The sequence below is a fragment of the Electrona antarctica genome (assembly GCF_951216825.1).
Source record: "Electrona antarctica genome assembly, chromosome: 23".
Classification (NCBI taxonomy): domain Eukaryota; kingdom Metazoa; phylum Chordata; class Actinopteri; order Myctophiformes; family Myctophidae; genus Electrona; species Electrona antarctica.
Genome location: NC_136804.1, coordinates 14,424,414 through 14,436,622, shown reverse-complemented (window position 1 = coordinate 14,436,622; position 12,209 = coordinate 14,424,414).

Here is a 12,209-nt window from a genome sequence, read left to right as displayed (position 1 = left end):
TTTCCCTGTGTCTCTCCTTCCAACCAACTCGGTCCCTGACATACCCGTGTCTGTTCGTACCAAAAAAATCACACCCGTGTGAACTGAGTGGTGTAAGGTATTATATAGCCTGATCAGCTCTGATCTGACGTAATGAAATCACACCCGGATGTGATTTCACAACTGGCTTTTTTTGTGCAGAAAAAATGAGCATGGTTGCTACGGTCATCCAGTTCACCCGGGTGTGATTTAATTACGTCAGAAATTATTTTGAACATAGCAACCATGCTCATTTTTTCTGCACAAAAAAGCCAGTTGTAGGAGTGGTTTACACCACTCAAAAATGTTACCCGTGTCTGTTCGTACCAAAGAAAATCACACCCGTGTGAACTGAGTGGTGTAAGGTCTTATATAGCCTGATCAGCTGTGGTCTGACGTAATGTCTGACGTAATGAAATCACACCCGGGTGAACTGGGTGACCGTAGCAACCATGCTCATTTTTTCTGCACAGACAGACTAACAAAGCCAGTTGTAGGAGTGGTTTACACCACTCGATAACAAAGCCAGTTGTAGGAGTGGTTTACACCACTCAAAAATAGATGCCTCATTGGCCGCTGCAGTTCGTTGGAGCGATGTGTGTTGAAGGAGGGGTGGAAGAATTTACACTGAGAGGAAGTATGCCGCAAGTGTGGAAGGCACGTTACGTCACGCTGCCACTCAAGTGATTACTGGCCAATCACAGTGCATCTTTTCCGGGACTTACAGATCCGAACATGCGCTCTGTGACGCACTCTCATGCTTCCGCGGGGCTTTGCAAGGAATCTCAGGAACGTTTTTCCCCCTCTTGAGCACATACGCTCCAGAGCCGGAAATGGCAGATTGTTATTCTGTCACACAATCATCCTACACTTCTCCAAAACCCCCACACAGTCCACAGCGCCCTCTAGAGGCACCTGTACAGTTATCACCCTAGCCGTTTGATTTAACAACTCTATAGAGCACCGAAGTCCTGACGTCACTGCCCTCTACTGCCAGTAGAGGGCGTCAGTCCACAGGTTCGTGTACTTTTTATTTGCATTGTAATCTCCATAGGGGGATTTTAGATCGCCTCATATAAGAACTGTGTTTGAAAAATAAACCGATCACCCCGGCCTTTTCACTCATATGGATATGAAGCATCGACTGAAGGTGGAAATGTACAAATATACCCAAAGAGTAACAAAATAAGCGTTAGAAACAACCCAGAGACTACATTTCCGGGTATGCATGTGGCTGCATCTGTCCGTCGCACAACAGAAACTGAATGTCAATTACGTTTATTTGCCTTCATATGTAGTTTCAAGGCTTTTGCAGCGACATTAATTCCATTTTCTCCAGAAACTGGCTGTATCAAATATGAATGGACATAATTAACGACGCACAGCCACTCCCCTGACAGAAAGGCCGGGGTGGTCGGTTTATATTTCAAACACAGTTCTTATATGAAGCGACCTAAAATCGCCCAATGGAGATTTCAATGCAAATAAAAAAATACATGAACCTGTGTGTTGGTGCCCAAAGTCTGAAAGTGACGTCAGACTTCGGTGCTCTATAGCTGTATGAAATAAAAATAATTTGCCTTCATATGTAGTTTCAAGGCTTTTGCAGCGACATTAATTCCATTTTCTCCAGAAACTGGCTGTATCAAATATGAATGGACATAATTAACGACGCACAGCCACTCCCCTGACAGAAAGGCCGGGGTGGTCGGTTTATATTTCAAACACAGTTCTTATATGAAGCGACCTAAAATCGCCCAATGGAGATTTCAATGCAAATAAAAAAATACATGAACCTGTGTGTTGGTGCCCAAAGTCTGAAAGTGACGTCAGACTTCGGTGCTCTATAGCTGTATGAAATAAAAATAACAACACTGTGCACGCTCAAAATGTTCGACTGCACCCTTAGTCAGTCACTAAGTTCTTTTGTAATTTATCCTGATTTATAATGTTGTGTTGATGTATTGTTTTGACTGTATTTGTGAATTGTAACCTTGGCTACATTGAAAATGAGGGCTTGCCCTCAACTGTATTTCCGAGTATAAATAAAGGTGATGATGATTTCATCTTGGAGCCGGCCCTGGGAGTAACAGTACAATATTTGCCTCTGAAATAAAAGTAAAATTGTGCTTAAGTACAGTACTTGAGCACTGCCAACTGGTGACATTACATCGTCCTGATGTGAAAGAAAATATATTTTAAAAAATACAGGTTTATTAGTGTATTTGAACAATCACAATCTGTTATACAGTACATAGGCCCACTGTACATTCTTGACTTGAAAAAGGTTTGAGAACCACTGCTGTTATAATGGAAGGAGGATGCATGGACAGATTTTTTGTTATCCATCAGCCTTTCTGTTTGATGTACCAGACTATGGTTTCCAGGTGGCTGGCTGCATGCCTTACTTCAAAGGACTGCCTCCCACCTGGCTATAGTCTCTCAGGGGACAGACCCCATACCAGTCTGTGGGTGATGATGCTGTCATTGATGGCATTCTGTTTGGAATCCAGCCTGATATCGCACTATAAGCCACTCCATTCATCCATCCGTTCCCTGTAAAGGTAGCTCTCTACCAAACGACTACTACAGACTGCCTGGCAGTTGAATGAAGTCCGGAGATCAGTCGGTTGGATTAAGGTGAGGGGGGAAAAAATAGATGAATGCACCTGAGAGCCGACACTGACAGACAGCTACTATGGTGCTAAAAATAGCCTTTATGGCTTGATGTCTTTTTCAATAACAAGCCCACTATCTATCCGACGGTTGAACAACTTTCGATGCTATAGGTAAAATTCTCAAAATTTCATTATGCTTTAATGTGTGTGATGTGTCAAACTAGGGGGGTTTCATGACTCTGAATCCATTGCAAATTTGCAATCAAGTTTTGCATGAAAAACACTCCTTGGGCTAAATTCGGCCATAGCCACATGCCCAAATGTGCTGACATTCGTGATGACGGCTATAGCCACATTTTGCTAATTGTTCCTTATTATATACTTAGTCACTTAGCAGATATACAATCTCACAACGTGCGTTGTGAGATTGGGGGCTGTGCTGTTGGGGGCACTCACTGACCAGTCTGAGTCGGGGCCTACTGATGTCTAGTTACGCCACTATGAAGCGCCAGCATGCAACTAAATAGGCCTATAGTATATAGGTGGTATATCAGGCTTAACTCAATGTGAACTTGGTGTGACAGTTTAATGCAATACCTGTTGTACCCTCTGTACCCACTACCCATGGAGTTCCGTGTGATGAGTTGTCTCTGTAGACATTTTTAAAGCGCAGCTCAAGACCCACTTCTATACTCTTGCTTTTAATTGATCTTTTAATTTTTTTTGTTATTCATGTCCTCACTGTATTGCATTACTGCTCTTGTTTTTTTAATGTTTATGCCTTGCTTTTCTTTTTTCTCTCCATTGCTCTGTAAAGCACTTTGAGCTGCATTTCATGTCATGAAAGGTGCTATACAAATAAAGTTTTATTATTATTATTATTAGTGATGGTGGCATCAGTCCAACACTACCCCAAACCCTTACCCTCCATATATGGGGATACATACAATGTTGAGGAATCAAAACAAAATAATTGTACTCTTGTGCAGCTTACTCACGTAATATGTAACAATAGAATACATTACACATATTGAGCCATTTAAAGCCATAAATAGGAAAAACGTCTGTTTATATGATTTATAGCCAAAGCTATAGATGGCGTTAAGGTTATTTTAAACCCATTCAATCCTATAGCTACAGTGCGTGAGCATTTTAGAATCAGCTTCAGGTCTTACCAAGTACACAGGCATGGTCCCATCTTATAATGACCATGTGTGAGGACCGGTGAAGACCGGTCGAAAATGGGCGACGTGCATGCATGGCATCAGCCGCGGAACAACCGCGGCAGGCGCCAGTATTTCTCGGTGGCATCAGTCCAACACTACCCCAAACCATAACCGCAACCACGATGCAACGCATGTCGGACCAAACGCAAGCGAGCGGGAGTCGAGTGTCATAATCCCCCCAGTTTCCTCGGCAGCTGCCGCCTCTTCTCCCGGCAGCGCCATGGCTGTTGTTACCGGCAGTTTACCGGCAGTTGACCGGCAGTTGCTGCATGTGTGAAGCACTGGCCACAAGATGGAGCGGCAGTGGAGTGACATAATCCCCTGTCACATGCAGAGGCCGAGGCTGTTATATCGGCAGTTTACCGGCAGTTGCACCGGCAGGAGCGCGACTGCCGAACAGACCGACAGAGCAGTGGAACGGAGCTGCCAGTCCTCCCCCCGGCAGTGCCGTGTCTCATGCCGTTGACGGATTATGCACTCGCTACTTCTGCCTTTATAGCACTGTGAGGATTTCATTTAATTCCTGTGAAATTTCAGTTGCTCACGGTTTGTATAGCCAATGCTGTTAATTATATAACACAAGTCAAGTGCTAGTTAACGGATTCACCGACCAGCTCCTATTTGCACTCAAATGAGCAAAAACAAAATGAATGCATGAGAGAAGTGTGCATTTTGACAGTTGCTCTCATACCGGCTAATGTTTTCTCTTAGTATTAATGAGAATCTCGACTCTTCCCTCCTTGGGGCCTCTGCTCCTTTTTTGGAAGGTTTGTTTTTGTCTTGTGTTTGGATGCAAAGCAGTATCAGCAGTGACTAAAGCCTATAATGTATGCTCTGTTGCACATCAGCATCGCAACTCGAGTAGCGAAAATTACCGACCTACAAGCTCACAACACGGTGTAGGGACGGGTCTATATTATTCTAGCTTTTGAAAGCACCCCAGACAATATTTAGATATAATGAATGATATACATTTTTATCAGACACACCCCCTTCATAAACTCATTGATTGCAACTTCAAACTCCATTTTAACCATGATAGATTCATTGACAACACCCATTACATCTTTGGTTCTAGCGACTGATATTGTCCTAATCTTGCACGAGGGGCTGTGTTTCTTCTATTTCATTATTTTAACCCTAGAACATATTTCTTGTTGCACCATCACTAAACATGGGTATATTTTACCCAATGTAAAATATTCCATAAAAAAAATATTTCTCATAAAAACATATTGAAGTACAGCAATACATGGCAACTTGAGCTACTCTTCTTTAATATTTCATCATGACTTTTCACAAAGAGCCATCACCTTTTCACCTGTTGGGTTTGAGAACAGCACTTCCACATTCCTGGACTGGAAATGTTCCTCCTTCCAGTCAAATGTTTCATGTTTGTGGCAAGAAGTCATGATAGGCCGTTTGGGGAGTGAGAGTGCGTTGCACAATGAAGTGCAAAGTAAGTAAGAGCAAAGTGTTGTTGTTGTTGTGTTGTGGTCAATGTGCTGCGGTCCAGAAACAACCACATCATCTCAGCCAAGATTCACTGATGCTGCTGATGCTTTTGAAGAGCGGGGGGGAAATAAAGAGCTGACGGGAGCGGAAAAGTAACTCTCTTCTTAAAGGCCAAGCCTGTGCGTGTGTGTGTGCACGCGTGCGTGTGTGCACACGTGCGTGTGCGTGTGTGTGTGCCGTCCTTCCTCTAATTGACTGTGCGTACGTGCGCTGCTTTCCTAAAACCTCCATTGATCCAGTGGTCGTTTCCACAACAAGCTTATTGCTTTGCTTGTACCTTCGGCTCCAGCCGACCGGAACCTTCTCTGCTCTGTGTGTGTGTGTGTGTGTGTGTGTGTGTGTGTGTGTGTGTGTGTGTGTGTGTGTGTGTGTGTGTGTGTGTGTGTGTGTGTGTGTGTGTGTGTGTGTGTGTGTGTGTGTGTGGTGGTCGGGGGGGGGGGGGGGGGGGGGGTGGAGAGATGAGGTGGAGGGAGGGATGAGGAGGATGAGGAGTTCAGACGGCCTGAGAGAGAGAGAGAGAGGGAAGGGTGGAAGTGGAGGAACAATAGATGTTGGAGACTGCTAGAACCCTGTTCTATATAATGCCTGAGAGGGTAAACATTCTTGCCTTTGGAATATTAGATCACGTGTAGTTCTATTTGATGCAGAAACACTATAATTGCCTTGACATTACGAGCGTCAGTTGGACAGTGACACCTCTGCTGTGCTGAACCGAAAGTGACTGGAGTTAGTTTAAAATATACCTGCATGTATATAATGAATATTGAATATGACTGAAGAAATATGATTGAAGACATGATAATGTTTTGCTGTGATTATGGCAAGTATACATTCCATATCACAAACACCACACCACATAGTAAAAACTTCAGTAACTATAAATGTCACGTCCTGTCCCAGGACGTACCATGCCAGGTCCGCCACCCTTATGTTTACTCCTACCTACCCTGCCTGTTTACCCCACCCCCTTCCTACCTGAGAGACAGTGCACTCCTAGGAACGCAGCTGCGGACTATTAGACTAATTGTGACTTTATTATTTAAGTGCTGTGTTTCTGTGACTGTGTTGGTTCAATGCCATGCTGTTGGAGAGCCTGCATGGGATTTCCTCGTGTTTGAGTTAAGTGTCATTCGCCAGTGTACTTCTGTTATGTTATTAGTAAAGTAAAGACTGTTGTGCCGCCATACTGGTTTCCGTCTCCGTCTCTGGTTCCACACCACTCCCGGGTCACAGCGTGACAATATCCTTAATCGAATTTTGGAAATTGTGAATCGATTTTGAATCGTTTATAATAAGAATGGTGATTCGTACGTGATTTTTGTGGGTGGTCCTTGACATGAAAAGGATCTTCAACAGGGGGTCTGGGACCCCTAGGGGGTCCTCAGAGTTACTATCTTTGTGTGATAGGATTTCTTACATGAACCACTTGAACCCTAGCATCCTTATTGGAGAACATACTGTAGCCAAAAATAGCCGATCTACAAGCTCACAACGCAAGGTTCGGTGTAGAGGGGAAATAAGAGCAGACCAAGTACAGAGTGAAAGGTCAGGTTGGTTAAAATGTCTGAAAATACACATTAACATGAATCCAACATGTACAAAAAAACATAATTCAGCAAAGAATCAATGAAGCTATCTATGAAATCCATGAAAATGTAATCTGCAACACAATTCTGTAGTGGGGGGGTCCCTGTTGGTCTGAAAAACCTTGAACTGCATATTGTCATCAGGGTTCTCCATATATGGGCATAAAGGGACAAGGACTGACATACAGAGATCACCATATATGGGCATATAAGCTCACAACGGCGCATTGGGAGCTTGTAGATCTGCTATTTTCAAAGTATTTTGATACACCACCACCGATGAACGCTGTATGCATTATTATAGATCAAATTTGTTACGGTATATGTCTGGGGAACATACTTGATACAGTGGTGCGTGCCGATCAATACTAGCATACATGTATTGCTGTAATGAAATGGTAACGATTTCCAGTGCGTGACAAAGTGATGTTGTCCCCACCGTTGACATGCATTACCTTGTAAAATGTGCTGAGTTTCTTGAATGTCAAATTCATTGACCGTACATATACAGTGTACAAATAGAACGTTGAACATCTCATCTGAAAACATGCCCAAAGGTTAAGTCAATAGAATAGTTTTGGCCTTGGCTAGCTTTAGGAATGCAAGGCTAGGCAGAATAAACACTTTTATATTATTCATGATATCGTCACTGTCAGGGCCACAAACCTGTCTAGATTTCATGTTTTAAATGCTTTTATGCTCGCAAAGAACACCCTATTGTTGTACAAGTAGCAAGAACAGCCGATCTTCTGTACAAGGTCACACATTGCGACCAGTAGTGAGCTTGTAGATCGGCAATTTTCAGTCTTTTGGAAAACCTTGGAAAACCAGCAAGTCTGATGTCCAATGGGAGGCTGTTCCAGAGTCTAGAGGCCCTGATGGCAAAGGCCCGGTCACCAGCCTAGACTTAGGAACAAAGGCCCGGTCACCCATGGTTACCAGCCTAGATTTAGGAACAAAGGCCCGGTCACCAGCCTAGACTTAGGAACAAAGGCCCGGTCACCAGCCTAGACTTAGGAACAAAGGCCCGGTCACCCATGGTTACCAGCCTAGACTTAGGAACAAAGGCCCGGTCACCCATGGTTACCAGCCTAGACTTAGGAACAAAGGCCCGGTCACCCATGGTTACCAGCCTAGACTTAGGAACAAAGGCCCGGTCACCCATGGTTACCAGCCTAGACTTAGGAACAAAGGCCCGGTCACCCATGGTTACCAGCCTAGACTTAGGAACAAAGGCCCGGTCACCCATGGTTACCAGCCTAGACTTAGGAACAAAGGCCCGGTCACCCATGGTTACCAGCCTAGATTTAGGAACAAAGGCCTGGTCACCCTGGTTACCAGCCTAGACTTAGGAACAAAGGCCTGGTCACCCTGGTTACCAGCCTAGACTTAGGAACAACTATCAGAGGACCACAGGCTATACGGACAGGCACGTAGGGTTCCAGCAGCTCAGCTAGATATTAAGGTGCCAGGCCGTTATAAGAGCTTTAAAAGTTAACAATAAAAAGCCAGTGCAGTGCAGCTATAGTACCCGGGGTTATGTGCTCTGGTCCCCTAGCCCCTGCAATGAGTCTGGCATGGCAGACAAGGTTTCCGCCCGATAGCGATGATAATATAGCACAGCAGATGTGAGAATCACAGTCCTGTTTTACAGTCCTTGAGAAGCTGGAGCACAGCCAGCCCTCCCTCTGAGGTCCTACACTGTATGATGTTTAAAGTGATGCAACCTTTGGCCCCTCGGCTCTCTCCCTCCAGGACTCGTCTCGCTGGCTGGACGGCCATTAAACCTGACCTCACACGGTGCTGCTCCGCAGGCTTGATGAGGAGGATCCACGGCAGGCACCCACCACACGTCCACAGCATTCAGCAAAGTCAGATTCCGGTCTAGTCAGCAGCCTTCACAGGCTTGGAGCCATGCATGCAGGTGGGAGTTTTCACTGTAGCACCTTCATCGTTTCATCAAGTCCGGTAAGTAGAAGTATAAGATTTAGATTTATTGTTTTTTGAGTGGTGTAAACCACTCCTACAACTGGCTTTGTTAGTTTGTCTGTCTGTCTGTTCGTACCAAAAAATGAGAATGGTTGCTATGGTCACCCAGTTCACACGGGTGTGATTTCATTACGTCAGACATTACGTCAGACCACAGCTGATCAGTCTATATAAGACCTTACACCACTCAGTTCACACGGGTGTGATTTTTTTAGTGGTGTAAACTACTTCTACAACTGGCTTTGTTAGTTTACGTGTCTGTCCGTACCCGTGTCTGTCCGTACCAAAAAAAATGAGCACGGTTGCTATGGTTCACACGGGTGTGATTTCATTACGTCAGACATTACGTCAGACCACAGCTGATCAGTCTATATAAGACCTTACACCACTCAGTTCACACGGGTGTGATTTTTTTCTTTTTCTTCTGCCCCATTCCCCCCCTAATCTAGTCGTTAGGCCAATTGATTCCTCCCCACACACATTTCTGTGTTATATCCTAATAACCAGTGAGGAGCCCCCACCGGGAGGACGTATAGAGCCTTCATTCCTCCAGAGTCCCGCGCAACACTCCCTGCTGACAGGTGCTACCCCCTTGTGTAGGATTACATGCAGTGCCAATTATCACCGTTATTCTGGTGTTAGCTGGTTTCGTTGCGTTTATAGCAAAACAATATGGATGTGTTCAGTTCAGTTCCCACAATATGAATCAGGATTATCATATGTAATGGCGGGCCAGGATAAGAAACTGTCTGGGGTGCACATGAAAGCCAGAGTAGACGGTAAAATGACTAAAAGTGTTTTAAAGTGAAAGTCCACTGCGCAGTGGTAAAGTCGCTGCATGCCCACCACGGAGGTTGTGGTTTTCGGGATAGGGAAGCTTGTTGTAGTTTAGACATTGCACGCACTCACGCACGCACTCACGCACGCATGCACATATTTTAGCAATTCTGTCCACATAAAGGAATTAAAGCATACAAGGACACAAGGTTACATTCACTAAATCATGTCTTCATGGGTATAAGTAGCAGTGTCTCTGCCATACAGCATGCCAAGTTAAAATGATATTTCTCCATCTTTCTATTAGAACCCACAGCGACACCCATACAGTGCCAAGTCAGCATTGTGGAGGATGAGCCCATCATAATGGGCCCATTTTATACCCACTGACTGAGAAACAATGGCACATGATTTCAACTTCACACTGCTTAACGGCTAATATTGAATGGAATCATGGTTATGGCTAAATTGCTCAGTTTGACACTAGGCAGTAAATACATTTACCTCCACCAAAAGAGGTGATGTTTTCACCCCTGTCTGCCTCTCGCATTAGCAAGACGTCTGATCTAGAGCAGATGAACAGATTTGCCAAACACAATCTGATTAATATTTCATGCCAATTGGCCAAAGTTGTGTCAAGGGTGCCAATTGGCATTGAGCGTGGCTTGTCACACAATTAACATTCGAATAGAGCAGTAGTGGGCAGCAACAAGGTGCATCTCCCTCACCACCTGTGACACTAGCTCTGCTAGTCTGGGTTTGCTCAAGTCAAGGTATAGAAGACAGAGTGCAACATCTCTCAATGGGCCTTGTCTTTAAGATACTCAGAGGATCAGTGCCCAGATACCTGTCAAACATCACCTGTCAAAACTAAATTGGTCTTAAAAGGTCTTAAAAGTCCAATAATTCAGTCCAACAATGTTCATCTGGGGACCCCCGGAAAACATTTGGGGTCCGGATCCACAGGTAGACACAGGCATTAGGAAGGAAGTGACAGCTGACTGGGACAGATGTGTCCTGACCTGAGCACCACTGTTTGGAACGGTGCCTGGTACGGTGACATTTCAGCCTCGTCTGCCATCTGTGTCGACAACACAACCTGGTGGGGAAGGCTTTTTGTATTTATTAGTTGAAATGTCATACCTTTGAGCCATGCTATTTCTTGGTAGGCCTGTCGCAATTATTATACGAATCGCCCTAATAGGTTGCATATTTTATAAGCCGGCTTTGGTGTGGAGAGGTTGGTATTTTTAACTATACTGTGCGTGCGTGCGTGTGTGCGTGCGTGCATGTCTGTGTGTGTATGCCCCCCTGAATAATAGCATTATAACATTTTTAGTGTCCATAAAGCAATGTCTAACTTTGGTTGAACCTCGGGTATCAGTGGTGTACTGTATTTGCACTAGAATTATTAGAAAACATTAGTTATAGATTTGGATTATTATTACAAAACACAAGGCCTACATTAACCACTTCAGTGAATAGAATGGAAGTACAGCTTTGTGTTCCTGTCTACCGGTTCCTGTCACCAGCTCAGTAATGGCTCTTTTACAGTTACAAGGACTTAGCAAACTGTACTTTTTGCTGTCCCTGGTTTTGTTTCCATACACAGCGGCTCAATTTCAGCTGTCGGTTGAGCTAATTAGGTTCAATTATTAATAATAATACCTTGAATTTATATAGCGGCAAAAATTTAATATTTTTGAAAACCACACACACAAATATCAAACTGATAAACTAATGCATGGCTTAGCTGTAGCCATTTTGTTGTAGGCTACAGCTTTTATTGGTATCAGTAGATCCACTTGGCATATATGCACCATTTGGGAGGCCATCTGCATTCATAGAGCAATACTTCCAGTGAAAGAAATGCTTAGCGCAGGTCTTATATGGCTCATTCTGTTTCCTACACACATTCACGTCATCTGACCTCCATCGCGTTCCATCTGTCTCTATTGAATTTCCACCTATCCTCTCAGCACTGATCGGTTCTAATGACACAAACATCCACGTGTCGTGCATCAATCCATGTTTCTATGTATTCAGTGGTAGTATTGCACTTTGTTGTACAGAGTTGTTCTCTTGCTCTGCGCCGATGCATTTTTAATGTGGACTTATTTTCAACTCAATAATTTAGTGTAGGGTCAGCAGCAGCACTGGTGATCCAGAGAATCCATTTGATTGGCGAAGTGCGCGTGTGTACGTGTGTGTGTGTGTGTGTGTGTGTGTGTGTGTGTGTGTGTGTGTGTGTGTGTGTGTGTGTGTGTGTGTGTGTGTGTGTGTGTGTGTGTGTGTGTGTGTGTGTGTGTGTGTGTGTGTGTGTGTGTGTGTGTGTGTGTGTGTGTGTGTGTGTGTGTGGATGGCAGTGTGACAGAGAGCTGGTGTGTGTTGTATAACTCATAACTCAAATGTGGGGGGCTGAGAGGGGGGGACGGGGTGTGGTCTAGCTGAGGGAGTTTGGCTTCCTCACAGACTGCTTT